Consider the following 14,245-nt stretch of genomic DNA (forward strand, 5'->3'; position numbering starts at 1 on the left):
GAAAAAAAATCTATCGAAATAAAATTTTAACAAAATTTTCTTTAAAAATAAAATTTAAAAAAAAAAATTCTTTAGAAATAAAATTTTAGTAAATTTTTCTGTAGAAACATTTTGACTAAATTTTCTATAGACATAAAATTTTGACTAAATTTTCTATAGAAATAAAATTTTGACAAAATTTTCTATAAAAATAAAATTTTTACAGAATTTTCTATCAAAATAAAATTTTGACAAAATTTTCTGTCGAAATAAAATTTTGACAAAATTTTTTGTGGAAATAAAATTTTGATTAAATTTTCTATAGTAACAAAGTTTTGACCAAATTTTTTATAGAAATAAAATCTTTGACAACATTTTCTACAGAAATAAAATTTTGATAAAATTCTCTTTAGAAATAAAATTTGATAAAAATGCAGAAATATAATTTTGACAAAATTTTCTATAGAAATCAAATCTTTACAGAATTTTCCATCGAAATAAAATTGTGGCAAAAATTTTTATGAAAATAAAATTTTGACAAAATTTTCTATAGAAATAAAATTTTGACAAAATTTTCTATAGAAATAAAATTTAACAAAATTTGCTACAGACGTAAACTTTTGATAAAATTTTCTATAGAAATAAAATTTTGACAGAACTTTCTATAGAAATAAAATTTTGACAAAATTTTCGATAGAAGCAAAATTTTGACAACATTTTCTATGCAAATAAAATTTTGACAGAATTTTCTATAGTGATAAAATTTTGACAAAATTCTCCAAAGAAATAAAATTTGGACCAAATTTTCTATAGAAATTAAATTTTAACAAAAGTTTCTAGTGATAAAATTTTGACAAAAGTTAATAGTGATAAAATTTTGACAACATTTTCTAAAGAAATAAAATTTTGACTAAATTTTATTTAGATGATTTAATTTAGAAATAAAATTTTGACAAAATTTTCTAAAGAAATAAAATTTGGACAAAATTTTCTATAGAAATAAAATTTTAACAAAATTTTCTTTAGAAATAAAATTTTAACAAAATTTTCGTTAGAAATAAAATTTTGATAAAATTTTCTATAGAAATACAATATTGACAAAATTTTCTATAGAAATAACATTTTAACAAAAATTTTCTAAAGAAATAAAATGTTGACAATCTTTCCTATAGAAATAAATTTTTGACAGAATTTTCTATATAAATAAAATTTTGACAGAATTTTCTATAGAAATAAAATTTTGACAAAATTTTTTATGCAAATAAAATTTTGACAAAATCAATTATGGAAATAAAATGTTGACAGAATGTTCTATAGAAATAAAATTTTAACAAGATTTATGGTGGAAATAAAATTTTGATTAAACTGCCATAGTAACACAATTTTGACAAAATGTTGACAACAATTTCTCTCTGTTGGTTAAGCTACTCTTGTAGCTGAAATCAAAACAACAAGAAATACAATTTCCTTACTTGTTGGTTATAGAAAAGACGATCTTTTATTTAAAATTTATCCTTTTCAAGATCGGAAAGATTAGCGTAGAAAATGGGCCTTCCCAGATGTCTTGAGTTAACGAATCGGAACTAAGGGAGAAAGATAAAAGAGATAGTCGAGGAAATCGCCGATTCCCAATCACTGCAGAAAGTTTGAACGAAATATTCATTCTGATGTATACCAGGTATACCCCGCCCAAAAAATGGGATTAAATCGTGAACATTTCCGTGCGAGTATTTTTTACAACTTTCGACGTGTATTAACTCAACAACAGTGCATCGATTAACATATTTCAATTTTTGGCGATAAAGCTCCGTTTCGTATATGCTGCATTACTGCGATTTAGAAGAAACCTATTATTTCAAAAAATTATTTTTCTGATTCAATCACCAAATTAATTGATCCAATTAATTTTTTAATTGAAATGTCTTCAATCACGAAAATGATAGCATCAATCACAGTTTTAATTGGGCATAGAAAAAGTTCTTGATTAAAAAATTAATTGATTTTTTTTTTCAGTAAATTTCAATTAATTTTTTAATTGATTCAATTAAAAACTTAATTGATGTTGATTGCAAAACTCAATTAATTTATTAATTAAAAAAGGTAACTATTTTTAATTACTTTCTGAATTGGCTTAGAGTTTTTATTTGGATTAACAAATGATTGTTTGAAATACATTTTTAATTAAAAATTTAAAAAATCAGCACAAAAAGAATTTCGTGTTTTGAAGGGAAAAAATACGGTGGAAGCAAAAACTTGGCTTGATAATGAGTTTACGGACTCTGCTCCAGGGAAATCAACAATAATTGATTGGTATGTAAAATTCAAGCGTGGTGACTTGAGTACGGAGGACGGTGAACGCAGTGGACGCCCGAAAGAGGTGGCTACCAACGAAAACATCAAAAAAAATCCACAAAATGATTTTGAATGGCCGTAAAATGAAGTTGATCGAGATAGCAGAGGCCTTAAAGATATCAAAGGAACGTGTTGGTCATATCATTCATCAATATTTGGATATGCGGAAGCTCTGTGCAAAATGGGTGCCGCGCGAGTTCACATTTGACCAAAAACAACAACGTGTTGACGATTCCGAGCGGTGTTTGCAGCTGTTAACTCTTAATACACCCGAGTTTTTCCGTCGATATGCGAAAATGGATGAAACATGGCTCCATCACTACACTCCTGAGTCCAATCGACAGTCGGCTGAGTGGACAGCGACCGGTGAGCCGTCTCCGAAGCGTGGAAAGACTCAAAAGTCCGTTGGCAAAGTAATGGCCTCTGTTTTTTGGGATGCGCATGGAATAATTTTTATCGATTATCTTGAGAAGGGAAAAACCATCAACAATGACTACTATATGGCGTTATTGGAGCGTTTGAAGGTCGAATTCGCGGCAAAACGGCCCCATATGAAGAAGAAAAAAGTGTTGTTCCACCAAGACAACGCACCGTGCCACGTGTCATTGAGAACGATGGCAAAAATTCATGAATTGGGCTTCGAATTGCTTCCCCACCCACCGTATTCTCAGGATCTGCGACTTTTTCTGGTTCTCAGACCTCAAAGGGATGCTCGCAGGGAAAAAATTTGACTGCAATGAAGAGGTGATCGCCGAAACTGAGGCCTATTTTGAGGCAAAACCGAAGGAGTACTACCAAAATGGTATCAAAAAATTGGAAGGTCGTTATAATCGTTGTATCGCTTTTGAAGGGACTATGTTGAATAATAAAAACGAATTTTGACAAAAAAAATGTGTTTTTCTTTGTTAGACCGGGGACTTATCAGCCAACCTGTTATAACACTTCTGAGCAATATTGCTATTGAAATGAACAATCATATCAGCGCTATGTAGAAGCTGCTTTAAATCGGGACATCGCCCACAAAAATCAGCGCTGATTCAGTTGTTTTGTAAGCAGTTGGTACTGCCGCTTTCCCCTACAATCCTGCTGAAATAGTGCTCCATTTTTACTAGGATATCAGCCACTTAAACGGTGGTTTTCGAACTTTCGTTAGTTTTATTACAAAAAAAAAAAAAACACACACACACACAAAACAAACCTTTTTGTCAGTGTAACTCAAGATTAACTATTCCTTGTCTTTGATTGTAATCTGTCAATGACTTTATCTGAAAACGTGATACTAATTGTTTACGAAAAAAAAAATATTAAACGTGTAACTTTATCACTTCACAAATATAGTATTTTGTATTTTTTTTTTTTTTGTATTTTTTAACATCAGTTTAGAATGAACTAAGCAACAGGTTTTATGATGTAAAAACGTTTTGCATTCAACTACAATTGGTAGACCTGATAAATACACATTATATTTATTATCATTACTATTACTACTGACTTTTAGCTTTAGATTTAATATTCAAACTCAAATACGGTTGCTGTAAAGGTTCAATGGTCACTCCGTGAAATGCTGTAGTTATTCATACGATGAAGATAATTATTAAAAAAAAATATATATGAGACATTCCAAAACAAATTTACCGATATATTTCCAACGAACCTTAAAAGAGGCAATATGTGAAGTAGTTCTCAGTTAAGTAATGTGTGATTGTATTTTTAGTGAAAAGTGTAAATTACAAAATAATTTTTCAACAATTTTTTTCTATGGGGTTCACTGTTCCAAAACTAAGCCGCTTGCGGTATAGAGACTAGGTTCATTGGAAAGGACTTGAGCTTAGCTTTCACAAAAATCACTAATCACAAAAATCTTCATTACAAAAATATTTATGAAAAGCGCAAATTTTTACATTTATTTACATTTACAATTTTCAAGAAATTTTTACAACGGAACTTTTACGGAGAGTGGCAACTTTCTCAAAATTGTGTCCTAAATTTAATAAAAAAAAATATTGAAGCAAATATTATAAATTTTATTTTAATTCAAATTCCATTTTTTTAAAGAAATTTGTCCCTAATATTGTGTAAATTGCGCATCTTAAAATGTAGGTTGTGAGAGTGATCTCTCCCCTATACACCAAAAAAAGTGAACGCGCCATGAAAGCAACTGTAGGTTTACACCCAGAAAAAAGTGCCTTCGGAAAGGAAAAATTTTTCATCAACATAGTTTATCCATTTTATTACCATTAAGGTAAATTTTTGTGAGAAATAATAAAATTTACTCGTTTCAGTAAAAAAAATCCTAAACTGTAAGCAGTTAGGAATAGTTCATTAACTAGAATAAGGCATGGAATTTTACTCATACTGTTTTCTTCGCTGGGTATAAGAATTTCCTACTGAACAAGAAAATTTTATTGACCGATAACAAAGCATTCGTAAAAATAAACAAAAAACGAACTAAAACCAAGTTTCCTCAAAATTAGTAAAATTTCTTATAAAATGATAATTGCGACTTCCTTTATAATAGAAACTTTTTCATATATACGAACAACACTTGGCTTATAAAAATATTTTAGTTCATTCGTACTAAGAAGTATGCAATCCTTTCAAAACTTAAGGAAACAAACTTGTTAGAATATAGGAAATTTTCCTATATTTCTATTGTCTACCTGTAATCGATACCTGTCATCGTAATCGATGTGTTTGCGCGTGGGTGTAATCGATATGTTTGCGCGTGGTTTGTTTTTTTTAGTTGGAATCGCGTTGTTGTGGTATACGGAGAGATTGTTAAAAAATAATATGGTAAAATAATATAATAAATAGCAAATAAAATATATACAATATTTGTTATTTTAAATTAGTGAGAAAATTTTTCGTTTTTTGAAAATAAATCTATCAATGTCGTGATGGTGTATAAAGGAAGAAAACACCAGCAGAATAACAACCCTTTCATTTGTGTTCATTTTAGAATCTTCAAATATCAGGTAATATTCAGTGACGCTAACCTTTTGTAACAAAAATGTTTTATCATTTTTATACCTACCACCATAGGATGGGGGGTATATTAACTTTGTCATTCCGTTTGTAACACATCGAAATATTGCTCTAAGACCCCATAAAGTATATATATATTCTGGGTCGTGGTGAAATTCTGAGTCTATCTGAGCATGTCCGTCCGTCCGTCCGTCCGTCTGTTGAAATCACGCTAACTTCCGAACGAAACAAGCTATCGACTTGAAACTTGGCACAAGTAGTTGTTATTGATGTAGGTCGGATGGTATTGCAAATGGGCCATATCGGTCCACTTTTACGTATAGCCCCCATATAAACGGACCCCAAAATTTGGCTTGCGAGGCCTCTAAGAGAAGCAAATTTCATCCGATCCGGCTGAAATTTGGCACATGGTGTTAGTATATGGTCTCTAACAACCATGCAAAAATTGGTCTACATCTGTCCATAATTATATATAGCCCCCATATAAACCGATCCCCCGATTTGGCTTGCGAGGCCTCTAAGAGAAGCAAATTTCATCCGATCCGGCTGAAATTTGGCACATGGTGTTAGTATATGGTCTCTAACAACCATGCAAAAATTGGTCCACATCGGTCCATAATTATATATAGCCCCCATATAAACCGATCCCCCGATTTGGCTTGCGAGGCCTCTATGAGAAGCAATTTTCATCCGATCCGGCTGAAATTTTGTACGTTATGTTAGTATATGGTCTATAACAACCATGCAAAAATTGGTCCACATCGGTTCATAATTATATATAACCCCCATATAAACCGATCACCAGATTTGACTTCCGGAACCTATTGGAAGACCAAAATTCATCTGATTCAGTTGAAATTTGGTATGTGGTGTTAATATATGGCCTCAAACTCCCATGCAAAAATTGGTCGATATCGGTCCATAATTATATATAGGCCCCATATAAACCGATCACCAGATTTGACCTCCGGAGCCTCTTGGAAGACCAAAATTCATCTGATTCAGTTGAAATTTGGTATGTGGTGTTAATATATGGCCTCAAACTCCCATGCAAAAATTGGTCGATATCGGTCCATAATTATATATAGGCCCCATATAAACCGATCCCCCGATTTGGCTTGCGAGGCCCCTAAGAGAAGCAAATTTCATCAGATCCGGCTCAAATTTGGTACATGGTGTTCGTATATGGTCTCTAACAACCGTGCAAAATTGGTCCACATCGGTCCATAATTATATATAGCCCGCATATAAACCGATCCCCCGATTTGCCTTGCGGAGCCTCTAAGATAAGAAAATTTCATCCGATCCGGCTGAAATTTGGTACATGGTGTTGGTATATGATCTCTAACAACCATGCAAAAATTGGTCCATATCGGTCGATAATTATATATAGCCCCCATATAAACCGATCACCAGATTTGACCTCCGGAGCCTCTTGGAAGACCAAAATTCATCTGATTCAGTTGAAATTTGGTATGTGGTGTTAATATATGGCCTCAAACTCCCATGCAAAAATTGGTCGATATCGGTCCATAATTATATATAGGCCCCATATAAACCGATCCCCAGATTTGACCTCCAGAGCCCCTTGGAAGAGCAAAATTCTTGCCATTCGGTTGAAATTTGGTACGTGATGTTAGTATATGGTATCCAACAACCATGCAGGAATTGGTTCCTATCAGTCCATAATTATATATAACTCCTATATAAACCGATCCCCAGATTTGACCTCCGGTGCCTTTTGGAGAAGCAAAATTCATCCGATCAGCTTGAAATTTGGTACGTGGTGGTAGTATATGATGTTTAACAACCATGCCAAAAGTGGTCCATATCAGTCCATAATTGTACATAGCCCCATATAAACCGATCCCGAGATTTGGTTTTGGAACCTCTTGGAGGAGCAAATTTCATCCGAGTGAGTTGAAATTTGGTACATTGTGCTAGTATATGGTCGTTAACAACCATGCACCCAGAAAAAAGTGACCCCTTCTTTAAGTTAAAATGAACTCATTGTGAAGAAAGTTGAACTTCGTATAGCGCCAAAGACATTTTTATTTGTTTGAACGATGTGATTTTCGTAGAAATTAGGAATAATGCATTCCATATATTAGTTAACATTTTCCTATATTTATATACCACTATACTACAGAATGAATAAATTTAACTAATTTGAATTCATATATGGAATGATTTTATTGAAATTTTTTCATTCATTTCGACAAATCTTACACATTTGTGGTAAAACTTTTTACTTCATAATTAGAACTGCTTACCTTCGTTTTTAAATACAATTTTATTTTTTTCTATAAGCAATTTTATCTTCAATAAAAGACATGTTTTATTAATATATTGAATATATTTATTAAGAATCAACAGCATCGAATCTCTTTGAAATATTAATTTATTATTCCACTATTTCCAATTTCCGTGTGATATTATCAACTGTAAAACGCACTTTTCCTTCTTCTTGTACTTTTCACTTTTAATAAGTTGCTGCCTATCGATTTTGTCCTCCTTTTACAATTTCAATACCTACAAATATAAAAAATCATAAAACATTTTTGTTGCAAAAGGTTAGCGTCACTGAATATTACCTGATAATTGAAGATTCCAAAATGAAGACAAATGAAAGGATTGTTATTCTGCTGGTGTTTTCTTTCTTTATACACTATCACGAACATTGATAGATTTATTTAAAAAAACGAAAAATTTTCTCACTAATTTAAAATAACAAATATTTTATATATTTTATTTGTTATTTATTATATTATTTTACCATATTATTTTTTAACAATCTCTCCGTATACCAAAACAACGCGATTCCAACTAAAAAAACAACCGACGCGCAAATATATCGATTACACCCATGCGCAAACACATCGATTACGATGACAGGTATCGATTACAGGTAGACAATAGAAATGTAGGAAAATTTCCTATATTCTAACAAGTGTGTTTCCTTAAGTTTTGAAAGGATTGCATACTTCTTAGTACGAAAGAACTAAAATATTTTTCTATGCCAAGTGTTGTTCGTATGTATGAAAAACTTTCTATTATAAAGGAAGTCGCAATTATCATTTTATAAGAAATTTTACTAATTTTGAGGAAACTTGGTTTTAGTTCGGTTTTTGTTTATTTTTACGAATGCTTTGTTATCGGTGAATACAATTTTCTTTTTCAGTAGTAAATTCTTATACCCAGCGAAGAAAATAGTATGAGTAAAATTCCATGCCTTATTCTAGTTAACGAACTAATCCTAACTGCTTACAGTTTAGGATTTTTTTACTGAAACGAGTAAATTTTATTATTTTTCACAAAAATTTACTTTAATGGAAATAAAATGGATAAACTATATTGATGAAAATTTTTTCCTTTAGTTTCGAAGGCACTTTTTTCTGGGTGTGCCTAACTAGGTCCATATCGGTCTATAGTTATATATGGCACTCAGATAAATCGATCCCCAATCACACAAAAATTGGTCCATATCAAGTTCATAATTGTATATAGGCCCCATATAAGCGACCCCCATATTTAAATTCTTGCTCTCTACGTACAAAAAGTCCATATCGATTCGTTATTATTTGTAGACTTAACTATACATAACTTTTTTGTCTAATATATACCATGTATGGACTAAATCACAGTCTTTCGTAGAAGTTTCTACGCAATCCATGGTGGTGGGTACATAAGATTCGGCCTGGCCGAACTTGCGGCCGTATGTACTTGTTTATATTTGTAGATATTGAAATTGTAAAAGGAGGACAAAATCGTTAGGAAGCAACTTATTAAAAGTGAAAAGTACAAGAAGAAGATGAAAAAGTGCGTTTTACAGTTGATAATATCACATGGAAATTGGAAATAGTGGAATAATAAACTAATATTTCAATGACAGTCGATGCTGTTGATTCTTAATAAATATATTCAATATATTAATAAAACATGTCTTTTATTGAAGATAAAATTGCTTATATAAATAAATAAAATTGTATTTAAAAACGAAGGCAAGCAGTTCTAATTATGAAGTAAAGGTTTTACCACAAATATGTAAGATTTGTCGAAATGAATGAAAAAATTTCAACAAAATCATTCCATATATGAATTCAAATTAGTTAAATTTATTCATTCTGTAGTATAGTGGTACATAAATATAGGAAAATGTTAACTAATATATGGAATGCATTCTACCTAATTTCTACGAAAATCACATCGTTCAAACAAATAAAAATGTCTTTGGCGCTATACGAAGTTCAACTTTCTTCACAATGAGTTCATTTTAACTTAAAGAAGTGGTCACTTTTTTCTGGGTGTACGATTAAAAAAACAAATTAACTAAAATAGTTTTTTAATTGTAACATCTTACAAATTAGCTAATACTTTTTGTCAAATTGAAGAAATTTTATTAAAAATAATAATTTTTTCTGTTATTTAAGAAAATTTCATATGTTGAAGGGGAAAAATTAGATATAACAAATAAGTAAAGTCTAAAGTCGGGCGGAGCCGACTATATTATACCCTTCACCACTATGTAGACAAAATTTGTGTAACCATCTCAACTACTTCAAATTTGCTGGGAGCTATAACATATAAAGGTTTGCATTTCCAGATACAAATACTTTTAATGGAGACAATTTTTTGTACTTTTGCAAAAACTCTAGAATTACAATTTAAATAACGCCCTGGGATGAAACACAATGTTAGTAAAAAAATATGGGAAATAGGAAGCGAGAGAAATTTTAATGCAATTGTACAAAAGATCATTTATGATTTATCAGGCGATACATATATATTCGAGATATAGGACAATTTTAGTACTATTAACAATTTTTGCAACTCATCAGTGGCGATTTTACAAGGATATTGGTTAGATCTCGCGAAGATATGTGGTCAAGTGTGGGTTATGATATATTATTTGGTCAAGTCGGGCGACTTGGAGCCTTATTTAAAACTCAACCGTTCTGTGGAAATTCTGGCATTACAGTGTTTAGGTCATAAGATATGGGGAAATCATCACAGAATTTTGTGTCAAGTGTGGGAATTTTGGCCATATTTGTATAAACCGGAAAAAAACGAATATATGGAGGCTTTATCTAAATCTGAACCAAATTAGATCAAACTTGACACACTTAAATATCATATTAAATATATTCTCTGTGGAAACTATCCAGTCGATTGGAGGAAAATCGCATTGAAAATGGGTCTAAAATATGAACAGGAGCTATATATAATCTGAACCGATTTTGACTAAATTTGACATGCATAGTTAGAATAATAATTCTGCTATCTCTGCAAAATTTCACGTAAATTGGAGTATAACTCTGGCCCCCGTGGTCATTTGAGTGTAAATGGGGCGAAAGATATATATGAAAGCTATATCTAAATGTGAACCGATTTCAACCAAATTTGGCACATTTACCGATACTATTAAACGTACTCCTTGTGAAAAAATTTGAAGCAATTCTGGGCAAAACTCTGGCTTTTGAGGCCATATAAGTCAAAATCGGGCGAAAGATATATATGGAAGCTATATCTAAATATGAACCGATTTCAACCAAATTTGGCACATTTACCGATACTATTAAACGTACTCCTTGTGCAAAATTTGAAGCAATTCAGGGCAAAACTCTGGCTTTTGTGGCCATATAAGTCCAAATCGGACGAAAGATATATATGGGAGCTATATCTAAATCTGAACCGATTTGGCTGATATTTTGCAAGTTTTTCGAGACTCATAAAATATTCGGATATACGGAATTTGAGGAAGATCGGTTGATATACACGCCAATTATGACCAGATCGATATATATGGCAGCTATATCTAAATCTGAACCGATTTTTTCCAAAATCAATAGGGATCGTCTTTGAGCCGAAACAGGACCCTATACCAAATTTTAGGACAATCGGACTAAAACTGCGAGCTGTACTTTGCACACAAAAATACACCAACAGACAGACAGACAGACGGACATCGCTAAATCGACTCAGAATTTAATTCTAAGACGATCGGTATACTAAACGATGGGTCTCAGACTTTTCCTTCTTGGCGTTACATACAAATGCACAAACTTATTATACCCTGTACCACAGTAGTGGTGAAGGGTATAAAAATTGTTAAAATGTATTTAGCGCTATACGAGACAGGTACAATTTACTCATTTGAGAGACTTATGAACTCAAGTTAACTCAAACTTCTCTCATATCAGGAAAATATGAACTATTTTAATTTGTAGTAATTTTACACAACTTTTTATATAATAACTTTGTCATTCCGTTTGTAACACATCGAAATATTACTCTAAGACCCCATATAAACCGATCCCCAGATTTGACCTCCGGAGCCTCTTGGAAGAGCAAAATTCATCTGATTCGGTTGAAATTTGGTACGTGCACGCAAAGAAAAAAAAACGTTTGGAAAACGTGTACCGAAAACGTTTTTCTTTTGTTAGAGTTTTTTGAATTGCTTCGAAAATTTTAAACTTTTATCACCAAAAAAATTCGTTTGTTACAAAGTTTTTATTTTTTCAATAAAAAAAGTTATTTTTGAAACAACAACAGAGTCCATTTCGTTTATATCAAACACTGTTCTTTTCTGACTTTTGGTCTTTAATAAAACACATTTTACAGTTCAAAATTTAATATAGTACAATGTAATGTTGAACATTTTTTTTCGGAATCTTCCGAACATACGTAGAATGTATGTAAAAAAAAAAACAACTTTGGTCGAAGTAGGGATCGAACCCACAACCCTTGGCATGAGAGTCAGACGTAGCAACCACTGCTCCACGGTGCCAAACTAAATGTTTGTTTCTGTTAAATAAACTTTGTTTATTCGGTTCGTGGGCGCCGCAAGCTATGCTATATAAATATAACTTATATGGATAATTATCTATTGATGACCATAACAGGTACATAGCTCAGTGGTTAGTGTGTTGGCTTACAAAGTGCATGGTCCACGGTTCGATTCTCCGTCCAGGCGAAAGGTAAAAAAATTTTAAAAATTTATAAATTCGTATAATTTCTTCTACATTGTTGGTATTACAGGAAAAGGTGTTAAAAACTAAAAAAACTCGTGGATGTGAGAAAGATGTGAGGGAAAATGCAATTAGCAAGAAAAAAATTTTTTTTAGTTAGTCTATATGAAATTGTTGTTACATCCTGGAAAAGAATAAATGTTTATCACAAAATGTATATACTTTTCTTCCAAATACACTTCCTTACAGCGAAAAGCAAATAAGAAACGAACTTTGTTTGTCTAAAATTTCGTTTGGGAGGAAAGAATTATTTTTTTGGGTGTGGTATTAGTATATGGTCTCTAACAACCATCAGGATTGGCCTGTCACAAACTGTGACTTTTGCGTCATACATTTGCGACGGTATAATACGTATGTCGCAAAAGTCGTAAACCTACTGTAGAAAACCAAATTTTGAATAGAAGAAATCCTGAACATTTTTTAATTTAGTTTGACAGCATTCGCTGTGAGTTTCTGCAGAAATTTGTGAAAGTTTTCCCATGGTCAAGCCTATTTTCTTAGGTGGTATCGAAATTCCCGTTGGTGAGTGTGCAAAATACCTTGGGGTTATATTGGACAGGAGACTGAACTTAAAGCTAAGAAAGGACGAGAAAATCCACGGTTACCCTGTACTCGTGCAAAAGGCAATAGGGAAAATGTGGGGACTAAAACCGAAAATTGTGAACATTCCTAAGAATTGAAACTTCTTCGCACATACCATCGTCTTGGATATCATCGAATTCGCTGCATAGCTGACGCGACTAAAATATTTTCAGTTTGCGACTTTTGTTACTTTTTCTACATTTAAGACACGTATGTGACGTTTACGACGTTTACAACTTTGCGACAGTCGCAAACCTAAAAAAGATTGATACAGACCATCTCTGACAACCATGCAGGAATTGGTCCATATCGGTCCATAATTATATATAGCCCCATATTAACCGATATAGCCCCCATATTAAGCGATATAGCCCCCATATAAACAGATGCTCAGATTTGGTTTTGGAGCCTCTTGGTAAATTGTGCTAGTACACAGAAACAAATTTCACGAAAAATTTTCCAATTAAAATTTTAATTGAGTTTTAAAAAATATTCAATTAAAAATTTAATTGAATCAACAAATTTTTTAATTGAAACAAAAATCAATCACAAAAATTAATAGTATCAATTAATTTTTTAATTGGATCAATTAATTTTTAATTGATCGTCAATTAATTTTTTAATTGATACTATCATTTCTGTGATTGAAGACATTTCAATTAACAAATTAATTGGATCAATTATTTTCGTGATTGAATCAGAAAAACATTTTTTTGTGTGTATATGGCCGCGAACAACCATGCCCAACTAGGACCATATCGGTCTATAGTTATATATAGCCCTCAGATAAATCGATCACCAATCACACAAAAATTGGTCCATATCGGTTCATAATTGTATATAGTCTCCATATAAACGACCCCCATATTTCAATTCTGACCCCCTAAGCACCGCGCAAAAGTCCATATGGGCTCGTAATTATTTGTACACTTACCTATAGTTACCTTGTTTGTCTAATATATACCACGTATGGACTAGCTTACAATTTAGAAGACGATGTTAAGAAGTTTTAAGATACCTTGCCATCGGTAAGTATTACCACAACCCAAGGTTAGGTTAGGTTAGGTTATGTGGCAGCCCGATGTATCAGGCTCACTTAGACTATTCAGTCCATTGTGATACCACAGTGGTGAACTTCTCTCTTATCACTGAGTGCTGCCCGATTCCATGTTAAGCTCAATGACAAGGGACCTCCTTTTTATAGCCGAGTCCGAACGGCGTTCCACTTTCCAGTGAAACCACTTAGAGAAGCTTTGAAACCCTCAGAAATGTCACCAGCATTACTGAGGTGGGATAATCCACCGCTGAAAAACTTTTTG

General features: G+C 32.1%; 1 protein-coding gene and 1 long non-coding RNA gene across 4 annotated transcripts in view; both read right to left on the bottom strand.

Annotated features, from left to right (window-relative positions):
* The window catches only part of LOC142220434 (transmembrane protein 135-like), a 42,779-nt gene that overhangs the window by 10,942 nt on the left and 17,592 nt on the right, over positions 1 to 14,245 (bottom strand). The window contains exon 1 of one of the 3 annotated variants that reach the window (XM_075289576.1): positions 3,530 to 3,665. The exons of the other annotated variants lie outside the window; for them this stretch is intronic. The gene's annotated coding sequence lies outside the window, so the exon portion shown is untranslated. Of the gene's footprint in view, positions 1 to 3,529; positions 3,666 to 14,245 lie in introns of those variants that run through there. 3 annotated transcript variants of the gene reach the window in all.
* On the bottom strand, positions 7,653 to 8,128 carry LOC142237798 (uncharacterized). Its single transcript, XR_012722575.1, has 2 exons — positions 7,911 to 8,128; positions 7,653 to 7,848 (listed from the first exon to the last, which is right to left on the bottom strand). It is a non-coding gene; the product is annotated as an uncharacterized LOC142237798 (long non-coding RNA).

Source organism: Haematobia irritans, chromosome 1, assembly GCF_050003625.1.
Source record: "Haematobia irritans isolate KBUSLIRL chromosome 1, ASM5000362v1, whole genome shotgun sequence".
NCBI lineage: Eukaryota > Metazoa > Arthropoda > Insecta > Diptera > Muscidae > Haematobia > Haematobia irritans.